We start from the raw sequence: 15824 nt of genomic DNA, 5'->3' as shown, positions 1-15824 counted from the left end.
ATTAAGCGATGAGGCAAGTACTTTGGTTAATTGCACAATGTAGCTGGGGACACTGAGGTGTAGAGCTGGAGAGAAAACCATTCAAAGTCACATGGTTCACAAGTGGCAAAGTCAAAGTTTGAAGACAACCATTCCCACTTGGAATATTTTCTTATTTTAAGAAGATATTGGGCCCCTTCCTTCAATTCAGAAGCTCAAGAACTAACTTTATTTTGCTGAAATATCTGGAAGTATTTGTGGACTGATTGTGTGAAGATCCAATTGCATTCAAAGTGCACATGCACATTTCAACACGGTTCTGTGTGTCCTTGCTCAACACTCGTCAGTGTCTCTCAGCTCCATATCAATGAAACCCAAAACTCTTTACTGAAAAAGCCATCATTCTGGGGACTGGGAACATAGCTTAGCTGGTAGAATGCTTGACCAACACACATGGAACACTGGGTTAGATCCCAAGTTCTTTGTAAAACTGGGTGCAGCGGTACACAATTCTAATCCTGGCACTTGTAAGGTTGGAGGCACAAGGACCAGAAGTTCAAGGTCATCTTCAGCAAGATAGGAGTGTGAGAACAGGCTGGGCTACTTAATACCTTGGTTAAAAAAAAAAATCTATAGTCTCCTTTCTCCTCCCCTGATACAGGATGTCATTCTGTATATGTGTTGTTTTTATTGGTTAATCAATAAAGCTGTTTTGGTCAATGGCTTAGCAGGATATAGCCAGGTGGGAAATCCAAACAGACATATAGAGAGATAGAAGGTAGAGTCAAGGAGATGCGTGTAGCCACTGAAGGAGAAAGATGCCAGAACCTTATCAATAAGCCACAGCCTCATGGCAATATATAACTTAATAGAAATGGGTTAATTTAAGATGTAAGAGGTAGCTAGAAATATGTTTGAGCCATTGGCCAAATAGTGTTGTAATTAATATCGTTTCTCTCTGATTATTCGGGCCTGGGTGACCAGGAAACGAAAGCACAGTTTCTGTTTACACGGTTCCAAATTATTTAACCCAACAGCTCCTGCTCCTCCTTTGAGATCACATGGGTGTATTACCCACTCTTTGCCTACGGGGAATGACTTTCTAATTTCACTAGTACTTCGTTCTAGTTCTGGCCCCTTCCAAGAGATGAACAGACCCCAGGCCTGCAATGGTCCTTTCACCTCCTCTCAGGACATTGCTCCTTTCACCTCCTCTCAGTACATCGCTCATCTTCCAGGCTTAGATGGAGACTTTCTCTTCCACAAGGCTAGAAGGCTCTGAGCACAATGGGGCTTTATTCAGTTGCAACAAGTTGTGACAGAAACTCAACTATGTTACTTTGTCCACAGGTGCAAACGGGCACACACACACACACACACACACACGCACACGGTGGGGGGGGGGGGGAGTAAATAAAACTAGCTCAAGGCCAAGCTGAGCAACATAGCAAGATCCTGTATTAAAAAAAATAAATAAATAAAAGCAAGGTTTTGAGGGTAGCCTATCGTGTGCCAGTCCCTGGGGTCAGCCCCTGAAAGCAAAGGAAAGGAATCAGCACCACTGGGCCAGAAGTCGCCTGATCACTTGACTTTGGCAGAAGGGTACGGAGTGCAGAATGAGGAAGCTGTGGCGCCGCCGTTGCTCTCCCAGTGAGGCTACAAGCTGGAGCAGGGAGATGGTGGCTTGAGGAGTCACTAGGGACCCTGAGGTGCTTTGAGGTACAGTGAGAGCCAGTGCCCTTTGAGTTCTAACAATGGCTGCTTTTTAAACGCAAACAATGGGGCCTGGAGAGATAGATGGCTCAGCGGGTTCAGAGCACTGACTGCTCATGCAGAGGACCCAGGTCCAGAGAACCAGCTCACAGTATCCACGTCGTGGCTCAGTGGTCCAAGGAACATACGCCCCCTCCTGGCCTTCACTAGCATTGCACACAGGTAGCACATTGACACACAGGCAGACAAAAAACACTCATACACATAAAACAAAATCTTTAAAAGAGAAACAAAATGCAGTGGGCCTCTCTAGCTATCTTCTTTTCCGGCTTTGAACTCACAGTCATCCCTGCCTCTCCTTCCTGCATTACAGGCTCTGCTTTATGATTTCTGAGACCTGGCATACAGCAAACATAGAATATCACTAGAAGGTTCTAATTCGTATATGTTCTTTCCCTCCTCCTTCTGTCCCTCCCTCCCTTCCTCTCTCTCTCCTTGCTCTTCCTCTTCCCCAAGAAACCTGGAGGGTAAATATGTTAGCCACCATCCTGTAACTAAGAAGCTGTAAGCTGACTCTCAGCCTTCTAGCTTTGAGTTTGGGTTGGTTACTTTTTGTTTTTCTTTCTTGTCATGCTGAGGTTTGTTACATTTTAAAATAATGTAGAACAGTCTGAATTTTCTCAGAAAACTCCTTTTGATTAATTTACAAAATATTATTTGGGGAGAAAAGGGCAATAATGTTTCCAACAGAAAAATAGGTAGCCTGAACCATCAGACGGCTCAATCCTGCCCTTCACTTGTCTCTGAGCCTGTGAGAAGCTGGAGAGGGCCGTCTGCACATGGATAACCATTCTGAGGCAAGGGCAAGTCTGTCAGGAACTTGAGCTTCAACAGAAAAGCCATGGCTCTCCGTTATCAATCACCACTTAGCTGAGTAAAATGGTCTAGGGTCACACAGTGATGGCTCTCCTCTGAGCACCCTAAAATCTCAGCCCCCTCATTGCAGCAATGAGCAATAAGGCAGGAGTAGTCCAGTGAGGAAGCCAGGGAAGAGGAGAGAGAGAGGCGAGTGTGTGTCAGGGCTGTCCTGGGCACTGGCTCCAGGAGAAGCCAGCATCTACAAGCTGCCATACTCCCCGCCATGAGAGCTGGTTCTTTCCCTCCATCGTGTGAGCCTGGGGGATCAAACCCAGGTTGTCAGGCTTGGCGGCAAGTGCCTTTACCCACCAACCCACATTGCCGGCCCCTACTTCATATTCCTAACGTCAGTATTTCAGAACTTGATACTATAATTCAATACATGATAATAAATGGTTGAGTTTTTTAAAGAGCCTTGAACACCCCTCCTCTGGGAGTGTTCTGCGTTGTCTCTAATTTCTCCTTTCGCCTCTTTACACAGACATGACCCACACTTCTGAATACAAAACCCTTTAAAAGGTGGCATATGGTTCTGCAGACCTCATTCTTACAACAGGGAAAGATGGCTTCCAGGAAGGGATCATTGCAGCTCCACATGTTAAGCCCATGGAACTGTTACACACATATGAAATGGGGGTGCCTCCCAGTGTTTGGGAACGGGAGCGGTGAACCCGAGCTGGTTTTAATTATGTGGAGATGGTTGGTAAAACTCCAACGGAAAAATCTTCTCGGAGTTAAAGAAGTCATAGGATTTGAGGGTTGTCATCTTCTTCAGCAGCCCTACATGTCAATAGCTACTACAATAGCTACTACAGCCCTACATGTTACTTTGCCAGTCAGCAGCTACTGACTTGAGATGGAGACTCAACTGCAAGAGCATTTGGTTTTGCTTTGCTTTGCGTATGGATGTGTGTGGTGTGTGCGTCCATACATGTTTGTGCAGGTGAAGAAGCTTGTGGAGGCCTAGGGTTGACTCAGATATCTCCCTTCATGGCTCCTGGCTGTATCTATTGAAGCAGGATCCTAGCTCATCCCGGAGCCACTGTTCTGGCTAGTGTGGCTGGTGAGCTTGCTCCAGAGACACCTTTTTCCTTTTTCCTGCCAGGCCAACCCCGGTGTTTCTGTGGGCTTTTATGCAGTTAAGGCTCCAAACCTTAGCCCTCGGGCCTGCATGGCAAGTGTTGTACCCACTGAGCCCGCTCCCCAGACCTTTTTTTTCCTTTTGAGTTTGTTGTTGCTTAGAGTCAGGGCTATGTATAATATAGGCTAGAGTCAAAGTTACTGTAAAGCTGAGAATGACCTTGAACTTCTGCTCTTCTTGCCTTCACCCCAGTGTGGAATCACAGGTGTGCACCCCATGCCCGTCTTATGCAATGCTGGCAGAGGTGGAGGCAGAGAGACCAGAAGTTCAAGGCCACTCTCAACTAGGTAGAGAATTTGAGGACAACCTGAGCTATTCGAGACCCTGAATCATACAATGTTTCCTTTATTCATCCATCTGCACTGGGCATCTAACCCACTCCCATGTCTTGACTGTAGTGGGACAAACAGCAATAAACACAGACGCACACGTATTTCTGTAGCATGCTGTCTTGATGCACCACGCACCAATGTCTTTTTTTTCTGTGTGGTGCTGCAGATTGGTCCAAGAGCTACATACATGTTAGGCCAGTACTCTATCAGCTCAGCTACAACAAAGACTCCAGAGCTTCACTTACCGGACTAACAGATGTCAAGACTGGTGTTGAAACACAGGGTCTCAGGCTTTACGGAGATCTCCTGTTAGAGTAATAAATGTTGATTATGAAAGGCACACATTATGAAAGGCAGAACATGAAGTCGTCACAGTGCCATGGCTGAGGGCACACTGAGTTAGCAAATTCTCAAGCGGGTGGTCAGCCCAGCTGTGCAAGACTTGCAGAGGAAGCTATGGACAGATTTTGTGACTTTGGCTCACTATTCACCTCTGCCTATGAGAGAGTCCAGAGGGTTCGCAAGGGGTGGCATGAGATTGGGAAACAGAACACAGGAGGCAGATGTTGTTGGGTGATGGTGCAGGGTTTTCATGGGACAGGAGAGGTAGCTGGCCTAAAGAAGACTTCTGGAGCCACTGGAATGTGAGGCTTAGAATGCCATGTGCTTGGTGCCTCCAAAAGAAAGGGCAGCCGCCTAGAGGTTACATCATCACTGTGAGCAGGTCAGAGGAACATGGACATCCTGACGGAGTATGTACAGATGCTATAACAGCATGTTGTGGGTTGGCCTGGAGCCTTCTTAAGGGGATTTTGCCCTCAAATTATACTCTTCAGTTCTCCCAACAGAGAACACCCTATCCTTAAGGATAAGCTACAGAAAAGTTGGGGGCCAGTGGCCAGGGGATCACCCAAGCAAAGGAGATGCTGGAGGAGAGCCTGGGAGCAGCGTCTCCACTGCTGGGATCAGCAGAGAGAGGCTCAGTTGGAAGTCTGCCCAGACCAGCGAATGCCAAGCACTAACAGACCTTTCTAGCCCCTTTGCCTCACTTTCTCCTTAATACAATAAGGGGTAGAGGTTGCCCTGGGCAACTGAAGAGAGGACTTGGCATGAGAGCAGAAACTACACAAAGCCATCTTTTCCATGGATGTTCTAACCATAGGAGACCAAGTCTGAATGACTGACAATTTGTATTATTCTTCTGGGCGGGAACAGTTAATTATGTTATATTATCTGTAATATCCCCTCTCAGAGTTGATGTGTAAGGCTTGGTCTCCTTGATGGTTCATTGACAAGGTAGTGGGGCCTTGGAGACACAGAGCCTGGTAGGAGACCTTTGGATATTGAAAGGCTGTCTGCTGGCTTCAGTTCTTCATATGACTGGCTTCTTCTGTGATTCTGCGCCCATTAAAGTTTAGGCAGCTTTATTCTAGAGTAGGAAACTCCATCCGTTCATGGTGCAGAAGGAACACCATGATGTTAGCACATTATGGAAATAGCCCTTCTCTTTCGAGCCCACAGGGTGTGCTCCTGCTCACCTCCTGGGGTAGGAAAGGAGATACTGGAGGCTACAAGTGAACCTATGGGCTAAGGCTCCTGCCGTGGCTTTAGAAAACCTGGTCCCCCTGCAAAAAAAAATGGTCCCTTCTATGTCCTGTGTTGGGGGCTGCCCAATGGAGATCGTGTGACTGAAGAAGATCGAAGCTGGTTTATATGTGGTAGAATAATGACAGAGGGAGTAAGCAAAGATACAGCCCCCATCTCTCCCCTCCGGCTTTGTCAAGTAGTATGTTTGCTTAGTATGTCAAGAGACATACACATATATCACTCCTGTCAATGGCTCAGGTGTTTACGGGGTGTGACCTGCCTGGAGTCAGTAGGAACGCCTAAATAATCTGTTCCATTTCAAAAGCCTTTGCATAAACCAAACCACATTTAAATATTTTGCGGTTGCTTATTTTGATTGTATTTTGTTTTCAATTTTTGTTTTTTGAGACATGGTCCTGCAGTCTGTCTGCTTCTGACTCTACTGCTGGGGTTAAAGGCATGTACCACTACACCTAGCCACTTTTAACTTTTAATTCTCATGACTCCAGCTTGGTGTCCCCAGAAAAGACAGCTTATGGGGCTGAGGGCGTATCTCATTTATAGGATTCTCGCCTGGTGTGTTCCATCCTCAGGAGCTCACACATTGAGTATGAAGATGTAGTTACATAACCTAGTACTCAAGAAGCAGAAGCAAGGGGCTGGAGAGATGGCTCAGCGGTTAAGAGCATTGCCTGCTCTTCCAAAGGTCCTGAGTTCAATTCCCAGCAACCACATGGTGGCTCACAACCATCTGTAATGAGGCCTGGTGCCCTCTTCTGGACTGAAGAAAGAATGCTGTATACATAATAAGCAAATAAATAAATATTAAAAAAAAAGAAGCAGAAGCAAGAGGATCTGGGATTCAAGATCATCATCATCAACTAGTTCAACTAGTTAGCAAGTTCAAGGCTAACCTAGGCTCCTGAATTCCGTCTCAAGAGCAAAGACAGTGTTCTCTGAGAACTGGCCATGGTGGAACCTGGTTGTAATCCTAACACCCAGGAAGATGACGGGATCACAGATATGGAAGCAGTCAGAGTCTATAAACACATGTATAGATTTTGAAAACATAGGTTATATTTGTTCTGTTGACAGTGGCCCATGGGTTAGAGGTGTTAGCTGCTGGATGTTTACCAGAGTCTCAGGTCCAGTCCTAAGCACTACATACACACCCCCATTCACTATGTAGTAGGTTCAGGGTCAACTTGGGATACGAGAGACCCTGTCTCAAAAACAAACAAACAAACATCACAATCTTTGAGGATTTCCTGTAAATCACAGAGAAATGAAACACAATTAATAAAAACTCACAAGGGGAAATTGGAATTCAACCTGAAGATCCAAAAAGCAAAGCAGTCAGCCACTGGCTCTTAACTCCACCTCAGTCCGAAATGGTGATCCTGCCTCTGGGAATCTCAGTTGAGACTATGACTGAGAGCTGTCTCCTCCCATTTTATAATCCTCTCTAGGGCTGGGATTAAAGGCATGCACTACTGGGATTAAAAGCATGCACCACCCTGTTTCTATGGCAACTAGTGTGGCTACTAGGATTAAAGGTATATGTTACCACTGCCTGGTCTGTAAGGCTGGAGAGTGGGGATGTTTTACTCTCTGATCTTCAGGCAGTTTTATTTATTAAAATACAAATAAAATATTGCTACACAGGAATTTGAACTCTCTGGGGCTACTGACAATAGAGTGAGAAATGAGACTGAGAGCAGCTTCTTCCAAGGAACCTCAGTACGACAACACAGATGTCATCAGGCGTGCGAGCAAAGCTTGGTCACCTTTCTGCTTCCGTGTCCCATGAGCTTTACCGCTGTGCATGAAACGCCACTGCCTGGTCACTAAGATTTTAAGTGAATGCATGCATATCACACTAAATATATTGCTGCCAGGAATCTTAATTTTTAAAACAAGAGACATGTGGGAGGAATGAGCCAGCTCTCATCACTTCAGACGCTGCACCTGCTTCTTCGCAAGAGCCTAGCTGTAGCCAGGGAGACAGGGCTCGGAAGAGGGGCGGGGTGTCCAGAGCCTCCGCTTAGCCGCGTTCCAAAACCCAAGCCCCTCCTCCCAGTCAGCACAAGTGGGAAACCGATTTTTCAAAATGTAGGCGAGAACAAGGGCTTGAGGTCCCCCAGAGAAGCAAAAGGCTCCTCTCCCGTCTGCTCTTTAAATGTTTCCGACAAGGAGCTAACTCCCCGGAGGCATTTTCCTCTGTTGTTTATGCAAACCTTTACCAGAGACAGAAGACACAGCTGGGCAGTCAACAAGTCTCCTTAAATCACCAATGGCTTCTCGCTTTGACAGTGGCTTAGACTGCTTATCTAGACTACACGTTAGGATTTGTTCTTAAGATTGTGTGTGTGGGGGGGGGGGTATATATGTGTGATGTGGTGTGTGCACACGTGGGTATATGAGCAAGTACACATTCTCATGTCTGAGGAGTATTACCCCGCACCCCGCTTACCTCCTCCAGACAGAGTCCATCCCTGAACCTGTGCGAGACTAGCAGCTCTGGAGCCCCAGTGACACTCCCCCTCCCCCTCCGACCCTTGGCAGACTGGGTTACAGGCACATGTGCTGCTGTGTCCACCCCTTCACACGGGTTCTGGGGATTTGAATTCGTGTCCTCATGCGTGAACAGTCAGCACCCACGTCTCTTGAGTTTTCTCCCCACTGCATCTTCTATACAGTTCTTATTTGATGTCCACACTGACGTTGATCTAGTCCTCTACATTCTGCATAGTTGCAGAACTAAGATATGTCTGTTAAAGGCCATGCTTTCTACACATAATTCAGAACAATCACTCTGGAGCGGAGTCATTAGTTTAGAACCTTTCCGTAGCACCTTGCAGCCTTTGAGAATATTTTTGACATATTCTTTTTTTTTTTAATTTTGAATCTCATAATGTGATAGTTACTTTTTTCATTGCCATTGAAAAATACCCAATGAAACTAAGGTAGGAAGAAAGGGATCCTTTTGGTTCACGGTGGAGAGTACAGTCCGTGACAGTGGGGGAGGCAGGACAGCTGGTCTCAGGGCATCCAGTGTTGGGCAGCAGAGAGGCCCAAAGGCTGGTGCTCCCTCAAGTCCTCACTTCCTTTTGTGGCTTCCCGTGGTCAGGAAGGGTCCTCAGTTAAAGCTCTCTGGAAACAAATCAAATGCATCGGTCTGTTTCCATGGCGATTCTAAATCCAATCAAGCTGACAGTGAAAAGGAACCACCACAGACGATAGCTGTGGCCAAGGAGGCCGCTCCACTTCTTCTGAATGAGGAAACAAGGGTCTAGACAGGTTAACTATTGCAGGGAGATTTCCACACTAAGAAACACACCAGCAGCAGCAAGCGTGCAGGTTTTTCTGGGTGTGGTGGTACACGCCTTTAATGCTGGAACCTAGGAGACAGAGACAGGAGAATCTCTGAGTTCCAGGGCTGCCAGAGACAAGCTAGACATCAGGGACAGCCTGGTCTACACAGTGAGTTCCAAGGCAGCAGAGATACACAGGGACACCCTGTCTCAAAAACAAAACAAAACAAAAGCAGCAACAACAAATCATTTGGCAGCAGAGGACGTAACTCGGTTGATAAGAATGCTCGCCTGGCACGCAGGAAGCCTGGAGTCCAAGGTCATCTTAGATGCATAGTGAGTTCATGGTTAATTTGGATTGCATGATACCCTATCTCAAAATGTTGTTTTTTATTATTTATTGTACATAGATTACATAAATAATTTTTTATAATTTTTTATTTTATGTTTTCATTTTACATGCCAATTCCAGTTCCCACTCCCTCCCCTCCTCCCATCCCCTCCACCTACCCTCTCCACTCCTCATTCACTCCCCAGAGTGGATAAAGCACATTGCTTTGCGGAAGGTCCAAGGCCCTCCCTGTTGTATCTAGGCTCAGCAAAGTATCCATCCAAAGAGAACAGGTTCCCAAAAAGCCAGCACAAGCAGTAGGGGTAAATCCTGGTGCCACTGTCAGTGGCCCCTCAGTCTGTCCCAGCCATACAACTGTCCCCCACATTCAGAGGAGTTAGTTTGGACCTATGCTCGTTTTTTCCAGGCATAAATAAGTTTTAAGTACTACTCCAAAGCCAGTTTCTCTGTCAACCAGGATCCTTACGTTCACACTTCGATTGAGAGTAAATCATTGCAGCATTTGACACTAGAGGGCGCTCCATGGGAAGGTTGGCGACATAGAGCCCGAAGAGCCTGCTAGAGCAGCAAGAGACCCAGCAACAGGAAGATGAAACAGGAAATAAACAATAAAAATCTACAGATAACATCACCAGGCCAGATGTCACAGGCTGCTTAGTGGTCTATGAATAAGGGCTCCCTTCCAACCCCCACCCCGTACAGTCTCAACCTTCAGAGTATACCTAATTCAACCATTCCGTCTCACATGTTTGTTAAGTAGCATAGGTATAATTATCTCTATTTTATAGATTAAGAAACTGAAGTTTAACAAGCGCAAGTGATGCTCCCGAAGTGACAAGCACAGAGTATTTTGATATCAGCTGCCTTCAAGTGGCTTAGCAGCACAGGGCAGTTGGTGCTGTTCTTTTAGTGACTTCGCTTGCAGAACCTAGAATTCCGGTGCTGAAACTCCATTGTTCTAGCCTTTCGACATTTCACTCAGGGCCAAACGGTATCTCTGCAGTCATAAACAAACCTTTCCGGATTCCTCACTTACTCCATTCCACACTTGCTTACTGGAAGTGTCTTCTCCCTTTGCTCTCCGCCTCTGAAACCCACGACTTTCAGAGGTTTCACGACTGAGGTCTTTTGCTGGGGCTTCCTTGGCTCTAAGGAGGGCTCTTAATACTGGCTCACAAAGGGTCAGAAACATCGAAACTTCTTGTCCTATCTGTAGGCGCCCAGCACTTACACAGGGTGTGATCCCAAGCCTGGGATAAAATCCTGTTACTGCCACGCTTGTTGAGTATCCTGAGTAGCTGTGATGTGGGTAGCTGGTAAGCTCCAAGTGATCCCTTGGAATGTATTCACGCTACTGTATTATGTCATCCTGATCCAATTTGCATTTGCGGCTGTTACCTTATGCGTTTTTCTCAAGATGTTTCATCTCTACATATTTGTTTCTCACAAATGGGAGCTTCGGCAGGGCAGTGCTGGTGTGTGCCTTTAATCCTGGCTCTCTCTCGGGAGGCAAAGACTGGGGGATCTCTGTGAGTTCGAGGCCAGCCTGGTCTACAGAGTTAGTTCCAGGACAGACTCCAAGGCTACAGAGAGACCCTGTCTCAAAACCTTCCCCCGACCCTGAAAAAGAAAAAAGAATGGGAGCTCCAGGACTGGGAGTATAGGCTGGAAAGTGACTTAGACCCTGAATTTAAAACCCAAACCCAGCACCGCATAAAACTAGCTGCGGTGCTGGAGAGAGCACTGAGTGGTTAAAGGCGCTTGCTGTCAAGCCTGACAATCCAAGTTCAAGCTCCGGGCCCACATGGTGTAAGAAAAGGACCAACCCTCACACATGCACACTGTCGCACACATGTGCAAATAAATCAACAACCGCTGGAAAAACTGGGTGTGTTGGTGCGTATCTCTAATCCTAGCACTTGGTGGGTAGAAACAGGAAACCCAGACAACCAAAGTTGTTTCTGACTATGTAGTAGGTCTAGTACCAGCCCAGGCAGGATACAGGAGACCCTGTTTAAAAACAAAACATACTACCTTGATTCATACAAGCATGGAATGTGTGCCACCTTTGTGGTCTGCCTTTGTGGTCTGCCTTCATGGTCAACACGGGGCACCCTGCGGAGCTGTGACGTCATAGTTAGTTCATTGACTTCATCTTCCCTGCAGAGCTAAGATCGTTGAGCTGAATGCTTACTTCTGATTGTCTTTGATATGACAGCTACTGATTAGACACCGTAGAATCAGGATGTACAGGGGGCCGAGGACAGTTCCCTGACAGAACAGTTGCCTATTGTGTGCCCTTTGCTGGATCCCTAGCCTTAAAGAAAACTGAAAGGTAAGCTACAACTCCTGAAACTGAGTGCTAATAGTTAATGTGAAAGCATCCGAAGATCTATATGCCAGTGTTTAACTGTTAGTAGGAAACAAGAAATGATGCTGTTCCACTCTTAGGAGAGTCCGAATGACTCAGAGCTTATCACTGATACACTGTGAAAGGAAGCAGCTTGGTCAATAGCTCAGCATGCATGGAGCCTGGGTTTGATCCCCGTGTTCTGTGACACGTTATATAAACCAGGCCGTAAGAAGCCATGCAGCATAGTGGGACAAAGGCAGGTTTTAGGGTCCACAAAGCTTATGCTGGGGTTCAGTAACCTCGTGCTAAGAATGCTACTGTCAGTCTGGGCTGTGGGTTCAAAGGTGGCTGATAGCAGCAGTACCAGCTGGCATGTGCGCTCGACTGGACAGGGTTCTGTGCCGGGTGCTTCGCGGAGCGCATCCCACAAGCTCCCCCGTTCAGGTCTCTCCACTGATACAAACGCCGGAGCCATTCACAGTTACTGCTGAAGAAGCCAGCAGTCACGCTCTAAATGTCTGTGCCCTGACCCCAGGCCTAATCCCCAGCACGGCTGCTGAGTTTGGAGAAGGAATCTCTTCAGAAATAACTGAGGTTAAATGAGGCCATAAGGGTGGGACCCTATTCAGTTAGACCGGTGTCCTAAGAAGAGGCACCAAAGGCCACGTGAGGACGTGGAGAAGAACAGGCAGAGGCAACCTAAGGGTAAAGATGTCACAAGACGCCGAGCCCTCAGCACTTTCGGCTTGGACTTTGCCTCCAACACTTTGAGAAAGCCAGTGCACGATGTCAGTTCCACCTTGTTTATGGCGCTCTGTTCAGGCAGCGCGAGCTAATTATGACTGGACTTGGGGAGGGAAGCCTGCCTGGCACAGATAAGAGACGTAGACCCAGGACTTGAACTTAGGACTGCCAGTGACTAATAATAGTGCAGACAAGTCGGGATGGTGGCGCTTACCTGCAGTCCCTGTACTCTGGAAGCAGAACCAAGGGCCCTGCCTGGAGTTGGAAGCCAGCCGGAAGCTACGTAGCAAAATTCTTTCTCAGAATCAAAACTCAAACACAGACACATTTGCACACTAATTTACATTGCAATACCGTTCATTACACTAAGTTCTAGAACCAATGTAGGTGCCCACACCAGAGGGATGAATAAAGAAAGTGTGCTCTGTATGCACAATGGAGTTTTTTTTTCTTTTAAGAAAAACATAAAGAAGAAAAGAGTCAAGACTGGAGACGTGGCTCAGCAGTTAAAGGCACTTGCTGTTCTTCTAGAAGACTGAGTTTTCCCAGTAGGCAGGTCACTGTGAGTTTGAGAACAGCCTCTGCCTCTTGAGTGCTGGGATTAAACCACCCTGGCTCACATTAAAACATTTTTTAAAACAATCTGCAAAGTTTAACTGTCTAGAAGGAGAAGGGCAAAAGGGAGACAGCCAGGGAAAATCAGCAAAGTAACAGGGTTTGGGTGAGAATATGCTCAATGTACAGTAAAGACTCGGATGGAAATGTAAAAGTTAATGTAATTAAAAACCACCCCAAATATATATAGTATGGAGAAAATACTGGCAAGATGTGTGATTAAATTATAAGCACTTAAAAATGGTTTCTAGGGTTGGAGGGATGGCTAGAGGTTAAGAGCACTGGCTGCTCTTCCAGAGGAGCTGGTTCAACTCCTAGTGCCCAGACGACAGCTCACACCTGTCTGTAACTCCAGTCTAGGGGATCTGGTTGTGTTGCACAGATATACCAGCAGACAAAACACTAATGCACGTAAAATAATAATAAATAAATTATAAAATGTAATTTTAAAAAATGGTTTCTAATCATGCAGTGGTGGCTCACACCTTTAACCCAGTACTTGGGAGGCAGAGACTGGTGGATTACTGAGTTGGAGCCCGGCCTGGTCTACAGAGAAAGTTCCAGGGCAGGTTCCAAAGCTACACAGAGAAACCCTGTCTCAATACCCCCCCCCCAAGCAAAACAAAAACAAAAACAAAAACAAAACAAGCCAAAGAAAAAAAACCTCTAGTTTCTAATATTCCCCCATAAGTCCAGGAGTTGAGCCCATGAGATTGGAGTGAGTTCTTCTGCAAGCCATTAAGGAAGACAGGTTCCTGGGCCCAGGGCACAAGCCAGAGGCATGAGGAAAGCACACTTGACCCCAGTCGCAAACTGGCTGCAGCTCCTGCCCCCTGCCTCCCTAGACTCGGGAGCCAGCCCCCCTCCAACTCTGAGTCCTCTGGGCTCCAGCTGCGTTCCCAGACTGGCACACGGGTCCACACATCTGTCAACTGCCCCTCTCAATCTGCTTCTGCTTTATCCGTGACCTGCTGGGACAGCACTGCTTGCCCTCTGGTGAGGAAGCCTAGACCTCGGGGATTGGTATGGTTGGCGTCACTCCCGAGGCCTGGGTGACAGTTGTCAGAGCAGAGCTGAATTGTAAGACTGGATGTGCACAAACCTGAATCCACTCAGTTCAACTACAGTGTCCCCACAAAGGCTGGGGATATGGCTCAGTCGATGAGGTGCTTGCTAGACGCACAAAGTCCTGGGTTTGAACATCATCATTGTAGAAAACGGTATAGAGATGCACACCCGTGACCTCGGTGCTCATGGGGGATCACACCCGTGACCTTGGCGCTTGTGAAGGCTCACACCCGTGACCTCGGCGCTCATGGGGGCTCACACCCGTGACCTCGGCACTCATGGGGGGTTCACACCTGTGACCTCAACACTCATGGGGGCTCACACCCGTGACCTTGGCCCTCATGGGGGGTTCACACCCATGACTTAGGTCACGAGCTCTAACACCTGTGATCTCTGTACCCATGGAGATTCATACCTGTGGCCTCAGCACTCAGGAGGTAAGAGAGTTAAAAGTCTCAGGTCATTACATACTGCACACTGAATTTAAGGCCACTGGGCAACATGAGAGCCCATCTCAAGAGAGAGAGAGAGAGAAAGAGAGAGAGAGAGAATGAAGAAAAGGAGGGGGGAAGAAGGAGGGAAGAAGGAAAAAAGAGAGCTGCGGCTCAGTGTGACCCTGGAAAGCACTTTGTCCTTGGAGGGCTCTTTGTCCTGCCCTGCGGGTCTGGGAATGGCGGTTCTGAAGCTGCCCCCAGACCCCATCCTTACCTCTTTCTCGCAGCTCTCAGCTCCCAGCACTTGTTCTCAGGCTATTTTTAACTTGTCCTTTCTTTTCAAAAATTGCACCAGAGGAGCTTAATCAGCCCCGTTTGGCTTTGTGTAGAGAAGAGAATTTGCAGACGCTACCCAATAACAGCCAAAGAACACCGTGGCTGGCTGGCACGCCTCTGCAACCAGCCTTTCCCTCTTCGGTGCAATAGCTTATTTTTGGACGGCGGCCCCCACACATCACACTCATGCCACACAGGGGTTCATTGTGAACCTAGAAGAAACCAAAGACGTAGGTGAGGAAGTTAGAAAAGTCAGTCCTAGCTTCGGTGGCAAAGCAGGGGTAGGAGGGGAGAGCTGGGCACTGGGAACTCCTGACTGCAGCTCCAAGCACTTCACACCTGCACGGTCTCCAGTCTTCGTCTTGGCATTGGTCAGCCAGCAGCAGGAACGACAGCAAGAGCTGGTGAAAGGGGCAGCTACTGGCTCAGGTTTTTGGTCATTTATCATGTCAAACTCACACCCCTAAACTGCACCTGTTATCACAAAACAAATAAGCAGGAGAAAAAGTTCAAGTGTCTCCTAAGACACTGGCAATAAACACAGCAGAGTACCATCTGCCGGAACTCGGAGTCCACCCGGGTCAAAGCTGAATGACCTGGGGTACAAGTCGTAAACAGCACTGCTGGCCCCCAGCAGAGGCAGAGCAGCTCCCTGTGTGCACTGTCCTCTGGACCTCAGCCAATCCAGGTCCTTCTGAGTAGGACTTTAGTAGTCACGAAGGCCCGGTTGTTGTTCGTGCTCAGTCTGCCGAGCATTCCAAAGTCCTCTGGCCACTTTTGCCATCAGGGTATTTCCACCCTCCACTGGAGCTTGGCTGCGCCTTCTTCTGATGGCCTGAAGTTGCTGATTGCAGTTTATGATATTCAGACCTTGGATCTGCTCTCAGTGTGTGTGTGTGTGTGTGTGTGTGTGTGTGTGTGTGTGTGTGTATGTGTGT

At 47.4% G+C, this 15824-nt stretch overlaps 1 long non-coding RNA gene across 2 annotated transcripts in view; it reads right to left on the bottom strand.

Moving 5' to 3' along the window:
• LOC125408609 (uncharacterized) overlaps positions 1-15436 on the bottom strand; it is a 40654-nt gene extending 25218 nt beyond the window's left edge. Inside the window, exons 1-3 of one of the 2 annotated variants that reach the window (XR_015738514.1) lie at positions 15226-15436; positions 14825-15098; positions 4329-4389 (exon numbers count right to left, since the gene is read on the bottom strand). This is a non-coding gene — a long non-coding RNA (uncharacterized LOC125408609). Of the gene's footprint in view, positions 1-4328; positions 4390-6736; positions 9072-14824; positions 15099-15225 lie in introns of those variants that run through there. The other variant, XR_007234514.3, reaches the window with a different exon arrangement.
• Between the last annotated feature and the right edge of the window lie 388 nt (positions 15437-15824).

This window comes from Myodes glareolus, chromosome 8 (genome assembly GCF_982192425.1).
Source record: "Myodes glareolus chromosome 8, mMyoGla1.1, whole genome shotgun sequence".
Lineage (NCBI taxonomy): Eukaryota > Metazoa > Chordata > Mammalia > Rodentia > Cricetidae > Myodes > Myodes glareolus.
Note: the sequence above shows the minus strand (reverse complement) of the source record. Positions and strands in the feature narration are given on the sequence as shown.